The following is a 17830-nucleotide window of genomic DNA, read 5'->3' on the forward strand; positions in this document are numbered from 1 at the left end:
TAGCCAAACTTGCATTAATAAGGAATGATCTGACGAAAACAGGCCAAGAAACATTTCTGCTGAAATTGGGCATGCAATTTCTTTGCGGTACTTTAGCATCCATGAACACTCAGACTTTACGTCCACTTCTGTCGTTGAGGTCCAAGATGATTTATAGGGACAAGTAATCCGAAACCAATTTATCTCATTTTCTCTATAGGCTTTGCTGTATTTTGGATGTTCTCTGACTGAGCAGGGAGAGAAAGAAGGAAAAAACTTTTGTTTTGTTTTGTTGCTATCTTAGAATTAATTTTCCAGTGGTGATGGATTTGCAGTGGATTCTTAGCACTCATGTAGCTGCTGAGTTCCCTAGAAGCAATGGAGCCAGCAAAAACCTTTGCAGAAAGAATTCACTACCTGAATCCTGGAGATCATCCTTGAATAGCAATGGTAATGATTTGTGTTCATCAGAGGGCAGAACACATCTATCGTACAGGTAAACAATCTGTTCTTCTCTAAAATACTGCTTGTATGTGTGAAAGAGATTGTTGAAGATTCTGGTGTTTGGGAAAGCTTGGGCAAGCATCTAGCTGAAGCGTAAGCCTTAGTCCTTCAAACACAAGTTTCTGTTGCCTAACAATGTTTACTGCATAGGTATGCAAAAATGTGTAATGCTATACCCTTGATTATAACATACAGTGGAAATGTAGCTTTTGATAATTCTTTCTAAGGTTATTAGCTTTGTGAATTCTTAGGTAAACAAAACTGTAAGCTGACTCTTAAACCACCTTTTATTAGCAAGCAATACTTTACACAATTGTTCCCAAGAGATAGTATTGCACTGGTAACAGGAAGTCAGAAGTCATTTATGTTAAAGTTTGTTCCTTGACTGTGAATTCTCTTTGAGCAAAGCTAGTATTCTTTCATATCTCTGTAATAGTACCCTGGGTTTGAATTTAGGACTTTGGGTATTACAGTAATGTATGCCTGTAATAATGCATTGCATGCACATTTACTGGGCAAATTTACATTGGGGATTTACATGTTTTTCTGTTGAATTTACACCCCAGAAGAGAGGAAGCAAAGATTATTTGAAGAAGAAATATTTTTTTATCATGGCTGACCAGCCTGCATGATCTCTATGATGAGATCACTGTCTGCGTGATGAAAGGGAGAGCCACAGGTGCTGTATACCTTGACTCCAACAAGGTCTTTGACACCATTTCCTGCAGTATTCTTGCTGCCAAATTGGTGAGATCTAGATTGAATAAGTGGACAATAAGGTGGGTGGAAATTTGGCTGGATTGCTGGGCTCAAAGGGTAGTGATCAGCAGTACAAAGTCCAGCTGGCAGCCGATTACTAGTGGCATGCCTCAGAGATCGATACTACAGCCAAGACTGTTAATAGCTTTATTTACAATGTGGACAATTCAACTGAGTGAGTGCTCAACAGCTCCTTCCAGCATAAATTATTTTATGGTTATTTTCATTTGGGGATGCACAAAATAGGTAGGGTTGAACATAAGCAGATGTAAGGCACAGTGAATGTACTAGCTCTCCTTGCTTGCAGGGAGCACTTATTTCAGAGTAGTGCTTGACGGAGTGTAAATGTGGATTCAATAACATGCTGACTTCTTCTGTAACATAGCATGAAAGAAGTGGTGTAGGACCAGGCTGGAAGATTCTGTCCTAAATTGGTATTACTCCTGTTGGCTGAGTTCCTACTCCTGGGTCTGCCTCTTACGTGTAAATGGATCAGTAAATAATGGTATTTTCTCTTTAATTTGAGCGGTAAGAGCAGACAAGGCGGATAGCCTTAGTGTTGCTTCAGATGCTACTTTCCTGTGGTTCAGCATTGTCCCCAGAGCTCTGCTCACTCTTTCAGTGGCCAATGCATGTTTCTCTAGGATCTACCATTCTTTCTCAGGACAAGTGTGGTATAAATATCACTGTTGTGGGCATCTGTATGAGAAAAAAACCACTGCCCTGTGGTAGACAAGCAGTTTAGTATTTGCCTGGAGAAGAGAAACTTTCAATGTCTAGGAGGCAGGTGGCAGCCCAATTATGGTTTTAATGGTTTGAGGTTTGGAACTTTTTATTCGTGGTTTCTGTGGCGCTCTGTACCAAAATAGCTGTATTTTATCCTTGAAGCAATATATGGTTTGGGGGGAAAAAGAAAAAAAAATCCTTTGGTATTTTATCCATTGGCTAGTTATTTCTAGACACCTATTCCCACCTGCTGTTTTATGAACTACAGATTTAAAGCACTTCAAATAGACCACAAGACACTCATCTCCCTATTTTGCTGTTCCTGTCTTCTGTTTTCAGTGTGCCTGATGTACGTGATATTAGTCATCCCTGTCACTTTTACACTTCCTGACTACCAGAAGTTTGGGATGAGACTTTCTCTTTCCTCTCAGCTGACATTTTCTTTGGGAGTAAGGGGCAGGGAAATATTTTGAAGTAAATTTAGTGTTTAAAAAGGTTGCCAAAATAGCGTGGGAACTTCTCAGTGAAATCTGAAAAGGCACAAATTTCATCTGTTTCCTGCTGGGGTTCTTCTATCCTGACCTGAAAGGAAGGCCTTAAAAAAGGGTGTTTCACTTGCTATACCATTGGGGTTTCTCCACCCCACCTTTTCCTTGTCTTTGCCCTTCCAGTTTTTATTCCTGCTGTTTCTGTTTTTTAATTTCTTACTCATTTCTTCCTCCCACCTATTCTGCCTCCCTCATGTACCTTTCCCCCATCTGCATTCCATGCTCCATATCAATTTCTCAACCTCCTCCTGATTTCAACCTTCTGCTAGCTCCTAATTTATTTCTACCTACCTTGGGTACCAAGGATCTAAACTATATGACGAGAGAAAGCAAACATCTCATCATATTGTAGAACCATATTGTCCTGGATGTACTAGCAAAAAAAACCAATACTTGAGTGCTCTTCTCCTTCAGTTGGAATATTTTCCCCCCTAGATATCTTCTGTATTTTTTTATTACATTTTTGGATGGAGGTAAGAAAAAGAGAACAAATATACTCTACAATATAAAGAAATGTTACCAGTAATGCAAAAATGCTACTGCCCCGAACACGCAAATCCACAGGGTCAAAACCTTGACGACTTGTTCAATTTTTCATCCTCTTTTCAAGTACAGCTGCTATTGAGATGAGACTGGAACATAAAACCCACAGCAAAGAACAGACATAATTCACCTTAAAACACTGCAAGGCTTCCGTATTTGTAAATCCTTGTGACAGACAGTAAAATATACATTTTATCACTCCATACTTAGTCAGCCATTTTGTTTCATTTCCAAAGTCACGAGTCCACAGCAAAGATGACTATCACCTGTGTGATGTCAGAGAGTGCGTTAAGCACGAACAGTTAGCATCCACCTAAAGACAATTATACCATGAGAAGCTTTGGTTTGCCACGTCTGATAATGTCCAAGTCTTCTACAACCTAGTCAAGTATTGCAAAGCGTTATTTCAGAGCAACACTTTCTGTAAAAAATACTTGCATTATTATTTCCTTCCCTGTTCCTATTTTAAGATATATGCATTTTTAAAAGACCAAGATAAGGAGTTACTTTTTTTCCCTTAAGCCATGATTTATATTCTCGGGTTGGGGGTTTTTTTGAGTCATTTCTTCTTGTGGAGGCAGAAAATCAATAATCACCTTCAAAAAGAATGCTTGTCAGAACCTGACGGAGCAAAATGTATCTGTACCGTGCATACGCCTCCAATAGTCTTCAACCCTACTACTGTCCCTTGTAACCTTAAAAAAAGAGAGAGAGAGAGAGAGAGAAAGTGAAAGATTAAAATCCAGAGATTCTCACTCTGAATATTGGACTTCTGATGTAATTTGAAGTCAGCAATTCATTAAGCGTGCCATTCTGGTACTGGAACAACCTATAAAACATTTACATTCTCTAGAAGCATTTGTCACGTACTGACAGGAACAATGAAATATGCCCATTTTTAGAATGCCCTAAAAGATCAGTTTCCACTTCAACACTCAACCACAGCGAAGTTTTATGGTACGGATGGTTCTGCCTCAAATAAGGACTTGCCAAATAGACAAAGGTCTATGACCGGACTGGATAAAGGACCTTCCACCCATAACTTCCATTTGCCAGGACAGGAACTTCAGGTTTTCAGTTTGACTTTATGATTGGTGCTAAAGACTCTGCAGGATCATTTCAGTCATTCAGCTGATCTAAATAAATCCAGTAACTAGATAAGCTATGCAACTTAAAAACATTTTTATCAGGAGAGAGTTCTTTATAAAAAATTTCCAAAATGTTACATCTGTTCTGTTGACTGCAGGAGCTTAGGGTGACTTTTACTGAAGCAGTTATATTTTTACAAGCTCAGGGAGGGCAAGGGTGATTTAATTGCCTCTCCACCAACATGCAGTCTTACTGAACCCAGCAAAGCTCCTTGTTTCATTGCTCAGAGATAGGTACCTACTCGTGAGCAGACGCTGTACTTTTCAGTGGGTTTGTTCAGTGCTTGCAGTTGTGCACTTCCTTAAATGCTTCCCTGAATCAAAACTCTGAGATGGCATTCTTTCGGTTGACTTGGTCATTTCCGATTTGGCTGCACTCCTCCTCACACAAATGGTTGGGTTTGCTCTCCAGCGTCTCAGCAAGCAGTCAGAAATGTCTCCACAAATCTTTGGATGCCAATACAAATGCCCAAAGTAGCAAAACAAAGGTACTCCATAGCACTTTAGACTGGCATTTTCAACTTTAGTGACAAAACCTCATTCTTTTTTCTCAACTGCATTTGTCCATTTTGGTTCATCTTTATATGCGTAGCTTTTAGCATCACAGCAAAATATGATCTACAAAGTTAGATCCAACTAACTGTAGGTGGGAATATCTAGAAAGTGGAGGACTGTTCAAAGCACTGATTTTAGAAGATTAATTACTTGTGAAATATATTCATTCTTCTTGGCTTATTTCTGACTTTCTGTTCACTTCTGTTATTTAGCTCAACACAGTACTTCCTTCAGCGTGAACTCAGTCTGCCCTAAAGAAAAAAAACAAAAACGGATTGCTCTAAATAATAGTATCTCAGTAATAGTAAGAGATAATATCTTCAGTTTGTTATGCCTGCAAAAAATGTCTGGGCCAACAGGACTGCCAAGGCTCATAAAACTCTTGCGTCACTACCAATTTATTGGCATGAATGTATCATATCTTCCTTTGATGTTTACTAGCTCATGCCAACATTAACTTCCTTTGATTTTAACTCTCTGTGTATGCTTGGGCATCTTTTGGTTGTGGATATTTTTGGTTTGTTATGTTTATGTATTTTTTTTAAAAGGAAATTGATGTAATATTGTCTTCAGATTTGGTGTTCTGAAGATGGGAGAGTCTGCTTAGGTTGATAAGCTCTTTTCTTTTTTAATATTGAGATTAATGTGGACTTGAGCCTAAAAGGATATATTCCAGTATTTTCTTACTTGACAAAAATGTTTAAATGTCATTACTTCAGACAATCTTTTTTCTTAAAAAGTGTTGAATCTCCTGCTATGATGAGTCCCAGGTCTTTATAGTACAAAATGTAATCAGCCACTTTATTATATTGTATGACAGTATGACTTCATTCCTAACACAATTTACTTAAATTGAACATTTTGGCAGATGTGTGCATGAGACTAGAGGAACAGAACTTCTATTAAATCACATCCTGAAACAATAACGGATTGTATTGTAGATCTAGCAATGCAGCATTTTCCAGCTCTGCTCATAACTTACCGCATGTTATAGGAGACATTAGAAAGTACACCCAGCAAGACTGAAAACCACTCCACGATAAGGTCAGAAATGACATGTGTAGATAAACGATCTGATTTGTGATGAAGAGGTTTACGTAGCACTGCTACCTCATGAACAGAAGTCAATAAACATGTCCACTTGTAGTGATTCCAGTAACATTGATGAGAGGAAACAAACAATTCTTTAGTGAAAGATGCCTTTTTTTTCTACTCTGTTGTGCTTATATACTGTTTTCCTTAGCATAAGTGACCAACACAAAATATGATTCTTTCTGCAGGCTGCAAAATGTGCAGGCACCGTGGGGGTTTTAGGAATGATTTGTGCGTGTGAACGTGTTACTGGTTGCTATACAGAAATGAAGACAGGTCAAAGAAATTCTCCTAGCACTTGGAACAAAGTCTTATGAGTCTCTGCAGAACCTCCAGTAACAAATTCAGAGCAGCCTCTGATATCTGTGTCTCCTGCCCAAACACAGTGGTACTCACACAGCAGAACACCGCTGAGTATGAAGCAGGATTGTGAGCCACGGACTTCAACTCCAACCCCAAGGAGCACTGGGGTAATTTTAAGATATGTTGGATTGAGGGACAAGTTCTAGAACCTGAGGAAATAGTCTGTGGAAAGTCAGAGTGACTAAAGTCTGCACCAATATTCATATTTCACCATTGTACTTTCTTTTCCATCTTCTCATTTGGGTTCCCTGTTCTAGAGCAAACAGCTTTGACTAGGATAGTTTCAGCTTGAATTAGGTCAACTTTATACTGATCACAAGGCAGAAAGATTCCATGTGAAGCATTAGATGTGAGGCTTTCTGTACTTTGGTGGTAGAGAACACTTATTAGCACCAACCTGAAAGCACTATTGGTTCTTTACAGCATCTAAAAAAACAAAGAAAAAAACCCCAACCCACAACAAAACTAATTCCATTCTGTAGACCTTGATTTTGGAACGAGCTTCACTGATTTTCTGAGATCACAAATACAACCCAGCACGCTCAAAACATGGGATCATCAAGCTCTGAGTGCCATGGGAATATAAGCTTATCCCATCTTTAGTACTATCTCCACTTTCCTTGACTTTCTGATTTCTTTTAAAAGACCTATTCAAAGAAAAGAAAGAAAAAAAAAATCCAAACCCCAAAACCAAAACATAACACCAGAGGTGCCATCTGGGAAAGCAAATCAGTAAAGGACATACTTAAGTCTCAGTTGGGTAGTTTAACAGAGTACATGAAGTATTTCAAACCTCTAACCAGAAAAAAACTCTTAAAACATGCCAGACTTTGAATAATCTTCTGTTAAAATGCATATTTGAATGCTCATGAAGTCAGAGATTACACAGGGCAAAAACCAACCCCAATTAAAATCAGTAAGTGTCTTACCAAAATTGGATCAGGAATTTGCATTCCAAATATAAACAGAGAAAATGTGACTTTTCTAAGTAGATAATTGTTGACCAGCTACAAACAAAAAATAGCTGCAAAAGCAATAGGCAATAGCAATTACCATCCTACTCTGAGTGGAGCAGAGACCCAGTTTGACCTCCCGTGCCTTGAATGTCACTGAGTAGCTTTGACTTTTTTCTTCCACCATTGAGATCCAATGAAAACTTAAGGATAGGCTCCTAGTCTCTGGGCTTTTCTCTCATTTGCAAAAGACTAACTTCATCAGGCACTTCTTGTTGCAAAAAAAAAAAAAAAAAAAAAAAAACCACACCAAAAACAAAGCAATACTTAAGTGTAAAGTTATGACTAAAAAAAGTAAAGGATGAAGAAAACAAACAGAAAGGGTGTTATTTCTTCTATTGCCTGGTATGTTTTAAGCTTAAGAATCAGAAAATGGGAGACTGCGACTGTACTCTGCTTTTGTTATTCAAGTGTTGCTGAGATTTCCTGTGGCCATCTTGCACTGACTTTGGAGTCTTTGGTTTGGAGTTTAGTGCTTTGCCTACTCAGAATTTGAAAGCAAGAGAACCTAGTGTTGGTTGCAGAGTTGCAGCAACCTGTCCTGCTCACGAGACGAGAGGGAGATGGAGAATGATCTTGCTTAGACACAGCTGCTTCTTGCTACCTCCTGAGAGCAGTGTCGCGTAGGTACTCCTTCCTGCACTGCATCGCTGTTCAGAACTGAGCCTTCAAGACTTCAGGAGCTAAATTTGCAGCTGATAAGGTTCCTGCCAATATATATATATGCTTGTCTTCTAGCCCAGTAGATCTTTGCCCATAGTGGTACACAATGGAGCAAGAAGCAAAGCTGACCTTTCAACCAGTAAAGAACTCTGAAAGCACAGTGAGGTGAGAAAGACCTAAAGGGACCAAATCTTAAGAGGACCTAAAATACCAAAAAGTGATATTACCACGTCTTACCATGAACTTTGCCAGCTTCTGCAGTAGCCAGGCCATGAGCCAACAAAATGCTCATATAGCTGTTTAACTTCAAGTACACAAGCAGCCTTTCCGCAGTCAGTAGGATTATTCATATGTTAAATATTGACTACAGTAAATGTTGTGCTGGCTCAGAGCCAACAGGCATTTGTCATGAAGGGCTGTTCCTTTAGAGAAAGCAACTATGTTTAGCAGCAAAAGGAAAGGGCTGCTTTGGCAAGTAGAAATCTATTTAAATAATGTCGAAAAGGGTGGGCGTGACTACTTGGGCTGATACAATAATTTCTTTTAGGGGGGTTGACTAGGGTTGACTGCATAGGACTAACTTATAGATGGCTCTGTTAGAGTTCTCATCTGCCCACTGGAAGTGTGAAATGCCATTACTAAAGGGTCAATGGTGTCTAATGACCTCAGAAATCCCGGGGCTGTCTCACCTGGGACAACGGAGCTGTTTTCCATCCATTCCTTCCATAAATGAGAGCAAAAAGTGTTAAAGATTGTCTGGGTATTTCTTGTATTTTAGTTTTCTAGTCTAGTAACCTATATTTAACTTTAACTTTTAAAATTAAAAGCCTGATCTTTTCGGTTCCTATTTCTACTAACAGTCCCTACTCATTTAAATAAATATACAGATGGAAAGCTATTTTCAGAAGTGTTCAGCATTGGCTTATATTCTGTGGAAGTCAGCAGTAAAACTCCTACTGATTTTTACTTGGGAGTAGAACCATGTCAACTTTGAACAGTTTTGAAAAGCCTAACTGAAGCATAATTTTGACTAAATGCTGCCCAGGTATAATCCTGAAGAAATGAAGTCAAAATATTCAATTAAATATGTCACCATATTTTCAGTCCACATTTTCTCATTAACATGGGTGCATTGTCTGCACAGGCAGAGACATACCACAGAAGAAGCCGAATACTTCCTACAGATACTGCTGCTTAATTCAAGCTGCTGTTATGACTTGTTAGGTAGCTCACAAAGTTTACCTGAAATGTGTTGGAAATATATCAGCCATTTGCAACCTTAACTCCTTTCCCTTTTTCTGTTTTGAATGCAGACATCTGAAGGAATTTAGGTAATTTATATTTGAGCTTGAGCAGTATACCATTAACAACTGATGAAAGACAGTAGATGACAGCTCTGCAAGAATAGGAAATGCATCGATATTTATGGTAATTCCCACTTATACCTATATACCTATGTTCATAGATATGTACATGGACAGATGTATTTTGGTAATTTAAGCACACTGATTTTTAATGCCTCTTTCGCACCAGATTCCAGATGTTTCCTGAAGAATGAGACTGTGGTTCCGTGATAATTTAAGCCTACTTAGACTGAGATGACTGCAGAAACAAATCTCACCAAAAAATATGTGTGTGTATATATTTCAGCCAAATTGGTTCTGAGTGGACTCATTACCTACATACTGGTGCCTGGAATAAAATAGAAGCTGGAGAAGCCTGGCTGAAGGCAGGGGCACAGGTCACCCTCACACAGGTTGGTTTAAATGGCTGTGAAATTGCACCAGAATACCTTCAGTATTTTCTGATGTGAACTGGAGACTGTAGGATTGTTCCCTTCAAATTCTGTCCAGTATCTGCTAATTAACGGAAGGGCTTTTGTTGATCACGATGAGACCTGGATTAGCCCATAAGCATGTAATAAGAACAATAAATATCCTGCTTTCTTGACACTTTTTGTAAGATTAAGTGATCAGTGATGGTTCAGTTGGTTTTGAATGTCGTCAGTGCTGCTGCAATGGTAATGTCTTACCTCCACCAGCCCACATGATTAATGGGGGTCAGGACTGTTTTTCTTATGGAGAGGTATAGTTACATCAATAACTATCTTAACAGATACATAGCTACAAAATACACCATAGTGAGTGTATCATATTAGATATATATATATTTATGTAACAATGTAAGTTACATATATTTAACATAGTGTAGAAATAATGTCTGGGTATTGATACATTAAGGGCCAGGAGGAAGGGGAAAGAATAGTTACTTTCACACTGTGACATTAAGAGCTGTACTACATTTGGTGTAAAAAGCACAAGAAGCCAAAAGGAACAGCTTAGATATTGGACCCACTAATGCTGGATTTATCTGCTTAATTTCCTGCTATTTTTTTTTTCTTTTGGGATTTTAAAGGCTGAACATCATTATTTATATATGTTTATTATTTTCAATATATTTAGGTTTATAGCCATGGTTTAGTAGATATACTGTATGGCTATTATGATAGAAATATTTGCACGTTATGTTTTGAGATGCTGCTAATTCTAGTAGAACTTTTCATTTCCTGTTGTGAGAATTTTTCCTTCTATCTCTGAAAACTGAATTTGTATGAGGCTTCCTGAATGTATTATGTTCAAAAATTGAGAGCAAAAGACAGATATATTCGCTACCTCAGCTGTGCTATACAACCCCCTACCTCCTTTTCAAAAATGTATTTTGTGTTTTTAATTTGAAAAGCAATTGAGCCCCCATTTGGGGCAATGAATGTGTAAGTAAAATATGTCAGGTGATGTATTTGAAATAACCTCAGTGATTTCAGAGTAATTTCTCACATTTTCAAAAGTGACTTTAAATGAAATTAAGTCGACTTCAAATGAATTGCGTTTTAACTGGATATTAGCTTTTACAGCTTGATCTGATTCCCTCTTTATTATGTAGTGCAGTAGCTCACAATCAACTGAAGTGAGAGTTAGTTCCTGGGGAGGTCTTTCTTTTGTATACAAAGATAGGCTTTCATACGAAGGTGTCAGAATCTGTTCTCTCTACTGCACTGTGTTGATATTTTGAAAAATATAGATGGTTCTTCAAATGTCTAACGTGACACTGATCCTCTTTAACTCTGCATATTTCCATGCTAATATAAAAGCAGCCACATCACTTTCAGTGCTTCACTGGTAGCTCATTAAAAAAATGTAAAGAATAATGTCAGCGTGTCTGTTACGATGAATATTTTGACGTTCACACCTCTGCTGACGGGTGCCTGAGTGAACGCACAGTGTGAGTGGCACAGGTGCTGGGTGCCTGGCACCCAGCCCCCAGCCCAAAGGCAGGGAAGGGGCAGCTCTGCTGCCCCCCAGCCCCGTGGGCTGCTGAGGCAGGAGGCGCAGCGTGTACAAGCCCTACACAGCCGGTGTGACTGGGTTACGACACTGGATCTGTGTGCTAGCAGCTGGTAAGGGGAGCCTTGCTTTAGTTTGCCAGTATGCAAAGTCTGGTTTTACAGCCTTTTTCGATGGAGCCAACCTTGTCTGTACCAGTGAGTGCCTTTCACAAATCCTGCTATGGGGGAAAGAAATTTCACCTACTCTCCTACTCTCAATATGTTTTTGTGTCTCTGCTGTATGTCAGGGAAAGATATGTCCATTTTTGTGTGTGTAAAGGAATCAGGCAGATGTACACCAAATTAGCTTGAACAACTATTTTAATTTTTTTTTTCTGAGAGAAATTGCAGGGTGGTTATGAAACGCAAAGGATCTAAGGGTGGCAGTATTCTTGTATACAGAACAGTCTGTGGTTCTTCATTGCAATCTGTGCCCCCACCCCCCCTAGCTTCTTCAACACAAAAACCATCCATTACAAGGCTCCTGCAGTCACTGATTCATGTGCTTGTGATCAAACTTTCCTGCTTCTAATACAGTGAGTGGTTTATAAAAGATGGTTGCAATTCCTAGATGGACTGAGTGTGTCTGTTCCTGTGCTGTTGTGCAGCCACTTTATTATGCTCCTGGTCTCTCATCAGTGATTTCAGTCCTACTATGAGAAATTAATCTCTTGGAAGAGTTCATTTATATTTTGATCATCACCTAACCTGCATAGCTGCACTGTGCACTACGCTTTGTGATAGCAGTCTGTGATACCAAAATCCTGATAGCTACCCTATAGCCAATTTTCAAGGCCATGTGAGATGATACCAGTCCTTGTCCCAGAACAGTATCAACTGTCTCACCAAGCCATCTGATCTGTACTTTCTCATGTGTGCATGTTAGCCTAGACACATTCTTTTGAGCACCAGCTAATATATGAGAGCTCACGTTCTACAGTCGCATGTGAATTTCTGAGGACACCGAGTCAGCTCATCTGGCAAATGTGAATTACAGCTGCAGGGAGGGTCCATAACAGGACTCAGCAAAGGATGTAATATTTTGAAGCTTCCTCCTCTTCCCCCTACTTACATTTTATTCTGCAAAATAAATTTACTTCTGGATGATAACCATAGGAGGCATTAGCAATCTCTGCAGCATGTAAAAATATAGGAAGCCAACAAGAAGCAGTACTTCTAATTTAAAACTAATGTTTCTTTTATTTTCAGGTCTACCACTTGGCTTGAACTACAGGTTTGAGGAAAACAACCACCAGATTCTGGTAATAGGAATGCAGGGAGATTTCTTTTTTCTTTCCACTTTGTTTCCTCTTTAATAACAGCCTTACACATGGCACTGCACAGGCTACTCCATGACATTCTTCCACAGTCTCCTAATATGAATTTACAAACAGGGAGCTACGAGAGTTACAGGTGCATACTTTGGCCTCTGCCTTCCACTCCTCCCACCACAAATGCTGCTGCAGCATGGCGCTGGGAATGCAAACATACCAGCTCTGTGGATGGTGATGACAACTGTCAGACTGAAAGTCCCAGTCACTTACAGGGAGAGCATCTGGGGCTACAGCAGCATCACTGTTGTTTATAGCTCCCATTTCCATCCCTCCAGCTGGACCCACAGTCTTTTGGGTACCTGTGACACCTACACACCCAGCTGATATCATTGCACCCACGTAACTGTCTTGAATTGTGTGCTTTTTGTTCATGTTTGAAGCACAGGCTTATGTCTCAAGAGACTTCATTGTCACCTGCTGAATATTGGTGGTGTTGTGTTCCAGCTGGATTTATCATTTCATAACATAAAGGCCTCAGACTTTACTTCCTCTTAACTTCCTCTTAGTCTTTGTCTGCTTCAGATTTTCACAGCCTTCAGAAAAGCTACTATATTTTTTCTTCAGGGACAGTTGAGGGAAGGCTAAATTATCTGGTGAGTTAAGCCTCCTGTATGCAAGTTGAGGAATTGGGTATGCTTTTGTTAAAGTTTCTTGGCAAACAGCTCTTCTGTATTAAGTAGGGTCTGCTGCTGTTCTTAAATGTATTGGTTTTAATTTCACTGTTGCAAACTAGCTGGGCCTTTCAAAAGCTCGTTGATCATTGTATTTCTAGCAACAGGTGGTAGGATGGGTCTTTGAACATCCCAGCCTGCTGTGTTAGCAATTAAGTAGGTATTTTAGAATCTGAAACACTATGCTGAAAGAATCAAAATAACAGTGTATTTTCTTATTCTGTACAAGTGTCTTCAGTTAACTGAACTCAGAATCTAAGATATATTTTGTGTATATATATATACATACATACACACGCTGCTAAATATCCTGTTTCTAATTTTTATTTCAGTTCCAAGACAGTGTTGAAACAAAGCACCGTGTCTAACTTTGTACAGACAGCTCCTTTTGCCAAACTAGCGACGTCTTTTTTGTCTTGGGCTCCATTCAGGCATCCATGGAAGGCTTGTGTGGCCTGGAAAATGGGGAAGCTGATTCAAAAATACCAAGGGTTTTGTTTAATAACTTCACTGCCAACAACAAGTACAGTTGGTTTTATCAGCGGCACCCTTCTGTCATGTACAATGTCTATACGGGAAATCAGGTGTGTATTAACATGTTCAATCTCATACTATGGAAGGGGAGGTAACAAGAACCCAGAAGCTGAGAGGACTGTTCGGGGTTTCTGGTCTTTTGGGGAGGGCTGGACAGATGTCAGACAGCAGGACAGCTCTGGACAAAGCTACGGAAGAGCTAAATCCCATGGAGGGGAACCTGATGTGGACAAAGCTTGAGAGCTGTGTCTGTGGAGAGATGGACAAAGCACTGGGGAAACACAGAAGGAGATAAAACCCCAAAGTAAATCTTCGACAGCAAAAAACATTACTTAGTGACTTTTGAGTAGTGCTAAAAAAAATTACTAGTGCACTCAGATATTGAGAGAAATCAAAGACATCCTGTTAGTTCCCTCTATTTTTGTTAAATATTTATGATTGGGAATATTCACACCACAAACTGCAATTTTGTTTTATCTGGGAGGACAAATTGCAGTAGAACAAGCTGCTGAAAAGAGGCCAAGAGGACCACAACCATCTCAGCTGGTGGCCTTCATAACATGCAAAAAGCACGTCATAACTTTCAGTTACTGGGGTGCAAATAGCTAAGTGTTATTTGCATAGTTGCTCTGGAGTTCTTGTGCAGTTAGATGCTCTCAAGGGTTGGCTTTAATTGTTCAGAAATGCTGATTGTTCTCTGAGCAATGCCAGCCATGAATTTCCTGAAAAGAAATTGGCCTCTTGTACTGTAGAGTGACTTTTTTATTTGTTGGGAGAAGCATGTTAGTATTAAGTTGTTTGCATATAGGACTGTGAGGAAAAACAACACCAGAAAGCCTGTACCTGCTATACTTCACTAGTAAATTGACCATATGGGGCATGAGGCCAAAAATATCTAGCAAGATTCAGTGCATGCAGTGGAAAAAAGAAGGAATAAATATTAAACCCTGAATCTGCTAGGAATGTTTGCGTTATGTAGTAATTGGGTAAACAAAATCAGGGGTATCGAATCAAATGAAGAAGCTGCCACCCTGAAGATCTCCTCTTTACTGAAACTGTCAGCAAGAAACAACAACTTCTGTCATCAAAAGGAGAAGGCATAATAGCACCGTATTTTTTTGGTATGGAGTGATATCCATGTATGTTCACATCCTAATCATTGGAGCAATTACTGTTGTTCGCATCTCCATTTCATTTCCTTGGCTGAGCACTCCTGGGATTTTGGACTGTGATTTCATTATTCACTTGGCTGTGCCATTTGTATTGTGTACCTGCTCCAGCAGATATCATCGACTCTTAATACTCCTGTGCTATGCAGAACAAATCATTTGCATTTGAGTAGGTCGCTATGGCTACTGGCTACCTAACTGTGTACTGCATCTGTAAAAGCCAAAAACTGAAGGTGTTTTGCAGAATTTAGACAAGGATCAACTGTTCACAATTTGAAATCATATCCGTATCCATTGTTGTTGCTAACAGCATGTACTTGTGTAGGGTTGATTAGGTACAATCTCTCTCTTCCTATTTTGGATTAATATTTAGAGAGCCTCTTTCTCAGGGCTGCAGGCTGACTCCAAAGGAAACAAACGTCTCTAGAGGACACTTGCATGACAGTGAGCAGATTAATTATACCTGCAGTCGTTCAAGGTGCAGCATAAAACCTAAAAGTTTTCCATTAAAATTAATTCTGTGCTATTCAAAAATACAAATTCCTGCTGGAGTTGTCTGAAATAAATCTGGTAATTTACGCTCTAGTAGTTTTCAGAGTACAGAAAAACTCCTTGACTGGGACTAACACAGAAGGTACCAGCTCAGTAGGATCCAAGTCTTTAACTTGCAGAGGTTCATTCAGAAATACTAACCCTAGCGCTTTGTTCTGTTCCCTACATGAATCACAAAGGCAGGGAAACAGCATTATCCCCGATAAAGAAAATGGTGAGCACTGAAGCGAAGCAACTCCAGCAGGAGACAGTGAGTCAGCATCAAAGTCTGGACCAAAACTCAAGCTTGCCAACTTGGAGCCCTCTCCTCAGAGTTGAGAACAAATGGAGAAATCTTCATGAAAGCACGGGCTGTAGTACCATACTGAATGAACCAGTGTGAAGAATCATCCCTAATATGAATAAAGTACAGCTGGCGATTGGATTAATAACACTAATTTTGTTGGTGTGAACGAAACAAGCCTCCACCATCAGAAATTCAGTGAACACTACTGGTAAATTGCATGTATTCTAGAAAACCACTTTACATACTTGGAGATACCTGGTAATGCCGTCACTGTGCCCGTGTCATAGGCTGCCTGTCCCCCTTCAGAAACCATGTATGAGCTCTCCCATTAAAACTCTCTGCTGAGAGATCCATGGGGGCACCAAGGGGAAGTTTATGGCTTAGTGGTAACTGAAGAATGTTCCAAGGCTTGCAATACTGCTTTTGTTTCCCCCAGCAAACACCTTCAATTAGCTATTGTGTTGGGAGGGAGGCAGCTTCTCCACTAAAAGAGTAGCTCTTTTTCAGGGCGAAATATCCTTCTAGTCTGACAATGTGCTGCTTTGGTAAGCGTGGCCACAAAACACAGGTGGAGTGAAATATCCCTTGACTTATTTACCACTGAAATTCATTAGGTTATGAAGCAGACTGACATGTTTTGTTGCCTATTGTAGAGTAATATCTGCATTTGTGGATAAGGTCCACTTGCTTCATGAGTGTTCAATGAGAAACTGTATGCCTGAACAATGTTACCGTATAAATAATATATTAAAATGAAAGGGCTGTGAAATAACATTAGAAATCATTTGCAAGATACACAGGCAGAGCACAGAAGCGGCCAAAAAATGAAACTTGACATGCATGCTTGGTCATCGCTTTGAAAATTATGACATTAAGATTGAATAACAAAGCCCAGCATTTAAAGGGAAAATCACATTCAACAGAGTTTGGGATTATTTGCTGTACGTATTTTATTAGATTCAAATGTAAGCCCTATCATTTTGTGATCCAACCTGGGCTGCTTTCTTTTCAGGAAGATGATTTCCGTCATTGGCCCTGTAGTGAGGTTGTAGTAGGCTTCGTTGTGCTCCAGCTGTGACAGCTTCCAAGGTCTGGTTAAAGTGGGGGTTCTATACTAAGATGACAGAGGAAACAAGGGAAAACGTGTATCTGACATTCTATACAGATCCCGAAAGAAGATACAAAGTGAAAAATAGGACACAATCTCTGGGGTTTTCCTATCAGCAGGTCATCTCCAAATTTTGTAGACCTCGCAAACAGCTTTCAAAAGAGTTTTTGGTTAAGACTTCCAGCATGCCTAACTTCATGAAACCTTAGCAAATATTGTCACTGGGTTTTGGATATTGTCACTGAGTTTTACTGGCTGTAAATGGGAACACCTGTCGTTAGCTTTTACCCACCTTTTCACCTGAGCCTTCCCTGCTCTTCCCCCAAGGTGTGTATCTCACAGGCCTGCCCCCCTCCTAGCCACAGGTAAAAGGGACCTCCAGCCTGCCTGCCTGCCCGCGATGAGGAAGGAAGCAGTCTGGGCTCATCCAGAGAAACAGAAGTTGAAACACTGTTTGATTTCAGCACCAGAAGGAGAGAATACAAAGAACTACCAAGCCAACTTGTAATAAAAGGGCTACATGGATCTATTTTGGTCTTCCACCCATCCCATCTGGAAGCCTAATTTTATTTTTTTTCTTTTCCCAGAACTTGCAATGAGCTTCCTTCTGATTGCCTCCATTGTTTCTGGAAAGAATTGTTTTTGAATGACCTCCATCAGCTTTAGCAGGATATTGCTCATCTGCAGTGCTGTCTTTCCAATGGCTGAGTTTAGAAACACAGCAAATTCCTCCAACCCCTCAAAGCCATGTGATCGTTATCCTAACGAGCAGATAACAGTATTAAATTATTATGGCTAAGCCTGGCATTGTTGCTGCTCAACTAATTTTAATTTACAGGTTGTGTGGTGTCATGAGTGTGTGTTTCTTAAAAGTGCCTACTAATTGCACTTGTTGAATATA

At 39.7% G+C, this 17830-nt stretch overlaps 1 long non-coding RNA gene across 1 annotated transcript; it reads left to right on the forward strand.

The window, feature by feature from the left end:
- The first annotated feature begins 287 nt into the window (after window positions 1-287).
- On the forward strand, window positions 288-17695 carry LOC130145259 (uncharacterized). The gene is made up of 4 exons (XR_008820450.1): window positions 288-475; window positions 9207-9321; window positions 9427-9649; window positions 12485-17695. It is a non-coding gene; the product is annotated as an uncharacterized LOC130145259 (long non-coding RNA).
- Window positions 17696-17830: the final 135 nt, after the last annotated feature.

The sequence above is a fragment of the Falco biarmicus genome, chromosome 2, assembly GCF_023638135.1.
Source record: "Falco biarmicus isolate bFalBia1 chromosome 2, bFalBia1.pri, whole genome shotgun sequence".
Taxonomy (NCBI): domain Eukaryota; kingdom Metazoa; phylum Chordata; class Aves; order Falconiformes; family Falconidae; genus Falco; species Falco biarmicus.